Source organism: Nicotiana tomentosiformis, chromosome 4 (genome assembly GCF_000390325.3).
Source record: "Nicotiana tomentosiformis chromosome 4, ASM39032v3, whole genome shotgun sequence".
In the NCBI taxonomy this organism is placed as follows: domain Eukaryota; kingdom Viridiplantae; phylum Streptophyta; class Magnoliopsida; order Solanales; family Solanaceae; genus Nicotiana; species Nicotiana tomentosiformis.
This window is the reverse complement of record NC_090815.1, coordinates 74,525,540-74,532,552: the sequence shown is the minus strand read 5'-3', so window position 1 is coordinate 74,532,552 and position 7,013 is coordinate 74,525,540.

Here is a 7,013-nt window from a genome sequence, read left to right as displayed (position 1 = left end):
GATGGCACCATATGAGGTTTTGTATGGTAGGTGGTGCCGGTCCACTGTGGGATGGTTTGAGCCGGGCGAGGCCCGATTGTTGGGTACAGATTTGGTCCAGGATGCCCTGGATAAGGTGAAGGTGATTCAGGAGAGCCTTCGCACAGCACAGTCCAAGCAGAAGAGTTATGCAGACCGTAATGTTTGTGATTTGGCATTTATGGTTGGTGAGCGGTTCTTGCTTTGGGTATCGCCTATGAAGGGTGTGATGAGGTTCGGGAAGAAGGGCAAGCTGAGCCTAAGTTTCATTGGTCCTTTTGAGATATTGCGGCGAGTTGGGGAGGTTGCTTATGCGCTTGTTTTGCCTCCCAGCCTAGCAGGAGTTCACCCGGTATTCCATGTGTCTATGCTCCGAAAGTATCACGGTGATCCAACTCATGTATTTGATTTTAGCTCAGTCCAGTTGGACAAGGATCTATCTTATGTTGAGGAGCCAGTAGCCATTGTGGACAGGCAGGTCAGAAAGCTCAGGTCAAAGAATATTGCTTTAGTAAAGGTCAAGTGGAGAGCTAAGTCGGTCGAGGAGGCGACTTGGGAGACCGAGCAGGATATGCGCAGCCACTACCCTTATCTTTTCATAGTTTCAGGTATGTCTTTATACTCGTTCGAGGACAGACGATTGTTTTAAGAGGGGGAGGATGTAACGACCTGGCCGGTCATTTTGAGAATTAGAGCCTCGATCCCCTAATAACTGTTTTCCCATATTTGTTTCCGCTATTGAGACTTGCCTGAGTGATTGGTTATGGAATTCAGAGAGTTTTGGGACACTTAGTCCCTAGTTGTGAGTTTAAGCCTTAGAGTTTGGACCGTAGTCGGAACTGTGTGAAGACGGATCCGGAATGGAATTCCGTCAACTCCGTTAGCTCCGTTGAGTGACTTGGTTGTTAGGAGCGTGTCCGAAATGTGTTTTGGAGGCCTGTGGTAGATTTAGGCTTGAATTGGCGAAAGTTAGTTTTTCGGCGATTTCGGCCGATAGTGAAAATTTTGATATCGAACTCGGAATGGAATTCCGAAAGTGGCTGTAGGTTCGTAGTGTCATTTGTGACCTGTGTGTACAATTTGAGGTCATTCGGACTAGATTTGATGTCAGAATTTGGAAAAATTTAAATTCTTATGCTTGAATCCGTGCTTAATTCATGATTTTGGTGTTGTTCGATGCGGTTTGAAGGCTCGACTAAGTTCGTATGGTGTTTTAGGATTTTTTGGTATGTTTGTTTGAGGTCCCGGGGGCCTCGGGTGTGTTTCGGATGCTTAACGGAAAGAATTTGGACTTAGGAAAAATCTGGTGCCTTTGCTGGTTCTGGTGTTTCGCACCTGCGAAAGGGAGGCCGCAAGTGCGAAAGCCGCAGGTGCGGAACCTGGCTACCTTAGTGAAATGCGCAGATGTGCCGATTTGGACCACAGGTGCGGTATCCGCAAGTGTGAGGAATTGCCCGCAGATGCGGCCCCAGCCCGGATAAGTGACCTTCGCACCTGCGATGATTTTTTCCGCAGGTGCGTGATCGCAGATGCGGCCCCATGAGCGCAGGTGCGGAAATCGCTGGATTGAAGAGGCAGCTTCAAGGGTTCATTCCTCATTTTTTCACCAATTTGATTTAGAGCTCAGTGGGAGACGATTTCCTGAGGGATTTTGAAGGAGAACTATTGGGTAACTAATTCTAACTCTATTTTGATCATAATACATTAATCTATTATTGTTTTCCTCGTCAATTTAAGGAATTTGAGGGTAGAAGTTTGGAAATGGGAAAAAAGGTTCCCCAATTGAAAATCTGAGATTTGAATGGGAATTTGACGTCGGATTTAGATAATTTTTGTTCGAATGAACTCGTGAGTGAATGGGTATTCAAAATTTATAATTTTTACCCGATTCCGAGGCGTGGGCCCGGGGAGACTTTTTGGGCGTTTTTAGATTTACATTATGCAAATTAATTTGAATAGATTCGGGCCATTTGGAGTCAGATACTCGTGGCAAGAACGTGATATCGAGTTGATTTGAGCGGTTCGATGTAATTGTCTTGCCTAATCTTGTGTTGGGGACTTTCCCTTAGGATGTTTGATATCAATTGATGTGTGGGCGCCGTGTACGTGAGGTGACGAGTACGTACACAGGCTATTAATGCAAAAATCCCATTTTTCCTTTCTTAATCATAATCTGTTTATCCTTAATAAATTGCACTAATACGTTTAATTTTTAAACTTAGACTAGAGAAGCATGCTTACGTGTTTTAACTGCCTATTTGACATTCTGTGTGCCATGCTTAGTTAAGTCCCTACTTTTCTTATCTGTGTTCAGTATAAACTGTATAACTCGATGTTATACCTGCCATTTCATCTTGCGTTGCATATTTAAATTGAGACTACGGACGTATTCCGGGAGATCCCCATGTCTTGCATATTTATTTTGGGACTACGGACGTATTCTGGGAGATCCCCCAGCACTGCATATTTACTTTGGGACTACGGACGTATTCCGGGAGATCCCCCAGCACTGCATATTTACTTTGGGACTACAGACGTATTCCGGGAGATCCCAAAATACTGTATATTCATTTGGAACTACGGGACGGTATCCCGGGAGATTTCCCACTGTGTTTACCTTGTTCTGAGCCGAGGACTCCCTTAACTGTTAAATTTTTGAGAATTTCTTTAACTGTGTTACCGTAAATTTTACATATATCTTTTACTGTTTAATTTATTATATTTACTCCGGTAGGGCCTTGACCTGATTTCGTCACTACTCGATGGCGGTTAAGCTTGGCACTTACTGGGTACCATTGTGGTGTACTCATGCCCTTCCCTGCGCATATTTTTGTGTGCAGATCCATGTGCGAGCTATCAGCCTCGGGTTAGTACGTGCTGCTGATTTTAGGAGACTTCAAGGTACTATTGCTTGCGTCCGCAGATCATCGGAGTCCCCTTCTACTCCCTCGCTTAGATACTTTTTTTTATTATCTTCAGACTTTTGTATAGAGCTACATAGATTATAGCAGCTTGTGACTTAGTGATATTCCGGGTCTTGGAAAATTATTTTGTATATGCCGAGTGGTACTACTCTTGGCTATTCACAATATGCTGTTGATCTTTAAAAATGTTGTATTTTCTTTATATTTTTCGTAATATTAGGCTTACCTAGTCGTAAAGAGTAGGTGCCATCACGACACTTTACGGAGGGTTAATTTGGGTCGTGACATACCCAAAACTTAGTTGATTTCAAATTCCTAAATATTAGGAAAGTAACTTAAATTACAATTGTGTCCAATGTGAAATATGTTTTTAAAGGGTAAAAAAGGGGAATGGCATTTCGCTAAGGGGCCTTCGTGCTTTTAATATAGTATAGATAGATAGATATAGATATATAGAATATAAATATAGATTGATACTATATGATGTATGTATATTAGGCCTATTAATAATGATTTATGTAGGTGAAATCGTAATCGATCTTACATTTGTAAATGCTTGTAACGACCCAGCCGGTCATTTTGAGTGTATTAGCCCTGATCCCTTATTTAATGCTTCCCCCATATTTGTTTCTACTTATGAGACTTGCCGGGAGGTTTTGTTGTGGTTTCGGAGTGATTTGGGATACTTAGTCCCTAAAACGGAAGCTGAAGTCTTAGGATTTTGACTATAGTTGGAACTGTGTGAAGACGACTCTAGAATAGAGTTTCATCGGTTCCGTTAGCTATGGACTGTGAATTGGAGATCCGTAGCTGATTTAGGCTTGAATTGGCAAAAGTCAAATTTTTTGAGATTTTAACCGGCAGTGGACTTTTTGATATCGGGGTCGAATTCCGATTCCGGAGGTTGGAGTAGGTCTGTAATGTCAATTATGACTTGTGTGCAAAATTTAAGGTCAATCAAACAGGATTTGATAGGTTTCGGCATCGGTTGTAGAAATTTAAAGTTTCAAGTTCATTAAGTATGAATTGGAGGGTGATTCGTGTTCTTAGCGTTGTTTGATGTGATTTGAGGGCTCGACTAAGTTCATATGGTGTTGTAGGACTTATTGGTATGTTTTTTGAGGTCCCGGGGGCCTCGGGTGAGTTTCGGATGCTTAATGGGTCGAAATTGGACTTGTGTGAGTTGCTGAAGCTTTCAAGCTTCTGGTGTAATCGCAACTGCGCTGGGTTGTCCGCAGGTGCGGGAGCGCATGTGCGAATCGATGAGCGCAGAAACAGAGTGGAGAGGTTTGGTCAGGGGTCGCAGGTGTGAGGAAAATCCTGCATCTGCGATGCCTGTAGATGCGTTAGAGCAACCGCAGGAGCGAAGGAAAACCGCTAAAGCGGAACATCATCCGCAGGTGCGACCACCTGGTTGCAGAAGGGGTCCCAGTCACCTTAAGTCATTTTTTCACATGCGATGAAATTTCCACAGGTGCGACCGTTGGTCCGCAGATGCGGAAATGCCTAGGCAGAACCTTTTTTAAGCGAGGCTTCGAGGGTTGGCCATTTTTTATCAAAACTTGAGATAGGGAGCTCGGATTTGGATGAGATTTTGAGGGATTTTTAGAGACATCGATTTGGTAATGATTCTTCACTTGTTTTTGGTTATATCCCACTAATCTATCATTAATTCTATACTTCAATTTCGGATTTGTTTGAAAATTTTGGAAAAAATGGGAGAAGTTCTTCAACTAAGCTTTTGAGTTTTGATTGAGATTTTGATATCAGATTTGGATAATTTTGGTACAAGTGAACTCGTGAGTGAATGAGTGTTCATATTTTGTGACTTTTACCCGAGTGTGAGACGTGACCCCGGGGAGGCTTTTTTGAGCGATTTTCTAATTTCTTGCTTTAGCTTTGATTTCATTAATTAGATTAGTTTCTTATAGTTGTATTTACAGTATGTAATTGATTTTGGCTAGATTTGGGCAATTTGGAATTAGATATTCATGGAAAAGGCATTGTTACCGATTGATTGAGCTTGGTTCGAGGTAAGTGGCTTGTCTAACCTTGTGTTGGGGAAATTCCCGTAGTATTTGGTACTGTTGTGATATGTGAGTGTCGTGTACGTAAGGTGACGAGTACGTACATGGGATATTGTTGTAAAACCCAATTTATTTTACTAAGTAGCAACCTGGTTTTCCTTTAATTTGAGTTATACCGTTTAAATATTAGTCTGTTTTCATTCTTAATTGAGCTATTCCAATATGTGTAGTTATCCTGTTTAGTCTAATATCACATGTCTAGTTGATTTCCTGTTTTTTCCTTGTTCTTTATCAGTATAACTGTAGAAATCTTGTTGTTAACTATCATATTTATCGGTTGAGTTGTGTGTTTACTTTGAGACTACGAGGCGGTTCCTCGAGAGTTCTCCCTGCACATTTACTTTTGAGACTACGAGGCGGTTCCTTGGGAGTTCTCCCTGTATATTTACTTTTGAGACTACGAAGCGGTTCCTCGGGAGTTCTCCCTGTATATTTACTTTTTAGACTACGAGGCGGTTCCTCGGGAGTTCTCCCTGTTTATTTACTTTTGAGACTATGAGGCGGTTCCTCGGGAGTTCTCCCTGAATATTTACTTTTGAGACTACGAAGTGGTTCCTCGAGAGTTCTCCCTACACATTTACTTTTGAGACTATGAGGCGGTTCCTCGGGAGTTCTCCCTGCATATTAACTTTTGTGACTACGAGGCGGTACCTCGGGAGTTCTCCCTGTATATTTATTTTGGGACTACGAGACGGTATCTCGGGAGATACCCTGCTGTTTACCCCTGTGTGTTGTACTGTTTCCTTGCTGTGTTTCCTTTTGTTAAATTCTATTCTCTTAGTATACTGCATATTCTCCTGCTTTATTTATTATATACCAGTGGGCCTGACCTGACCTCGTCACTACTCGACCGAGGTTAAGCTTGGCACTTACTGGGTATCGTTGTTGTGTACTCATACTACTCTTCTGTACAGATTTTTGTGTGCAGATCCAGGTACTTCTTATCAGCCCCGCTACTAGCTGAGAGTGCTTGCTGTTGTACGGAGAATTCAAGGTACATCTGACATGTCCGCGGACCTCGGAGTCCCCCTCTATTCTCTCCTATGTCATTTACCTTCCGGACTTCTTTTGTTAGACTTTGGTGTATAGAGATACTAGTTTCCTCCTGTAGCTTGTGACTTATGATGTTTCGGGTTTTGGGAAGACTGTGTATTTAAAGAGTATTGGTTATTGTACTTGCCGAGCGGTATTGTTACTAGTTATTTAGTTATCCACTGCTGTTAGTTGCCAAGTTTTACTTTTGTTTTGTTATTTTCCGCAATTTGTTAGGCTTACCTAGTCGTAGAGACTAGGTGTCGTCACGATGTTATACGGAGGGAGTTGGGTCGTGAGAAGTTGGTATCAGAGCTCTAGGTTCATAGGTGTCGTGAGTCACAAGCCGGTTTATTAGAGTCTCGCGGATCTGTACGGAGACGTCTGTACTTATCTTCGGGAGGCTATAGAACTGTTAGGAACCCGCGCCCCCTGCTATAGCCGTGAATGGTGAGGACACATACAGGCGGATCTGATGACCAGGAACCCGCGCCCCCTGCTATAGCCGCTAGAGGCCGGGGCCGGGGTTAAGGCCGAGGACGTCCATGTGGTGCAGCCAGAGCCCCCGCACCCGCTGCCACAGAGGAGCCCCCAGAAGCTCCAGCCGGAGGGCAGACACCTGAGATACTTGTTGTTGGACCAACCCTCCAGGAGACTCCAGCCCAGTCTCTAAGCATGTTCAGCACCTTAGCTCAGGCTGTATTGATTCCACTTGCTCCTGCCACATCTCAGGTCGGGGGAGGAGTACATACTCCCGTCGTCGGTACCGCAGAGCAGCGAGTTCAGGTAGACTAGGATCCAGAGATCACACCTGTCACGCCCCAACCTCGGGAGGTGCGACCAGCGCTCAACCGAGTGAACCCGGTCGAGCACGCCTGTTAGATACTTTCTACCCAACTCACCCATGATCAATAGAAGACATGATTTCATTAATTAGACTGTAGGAAGATCA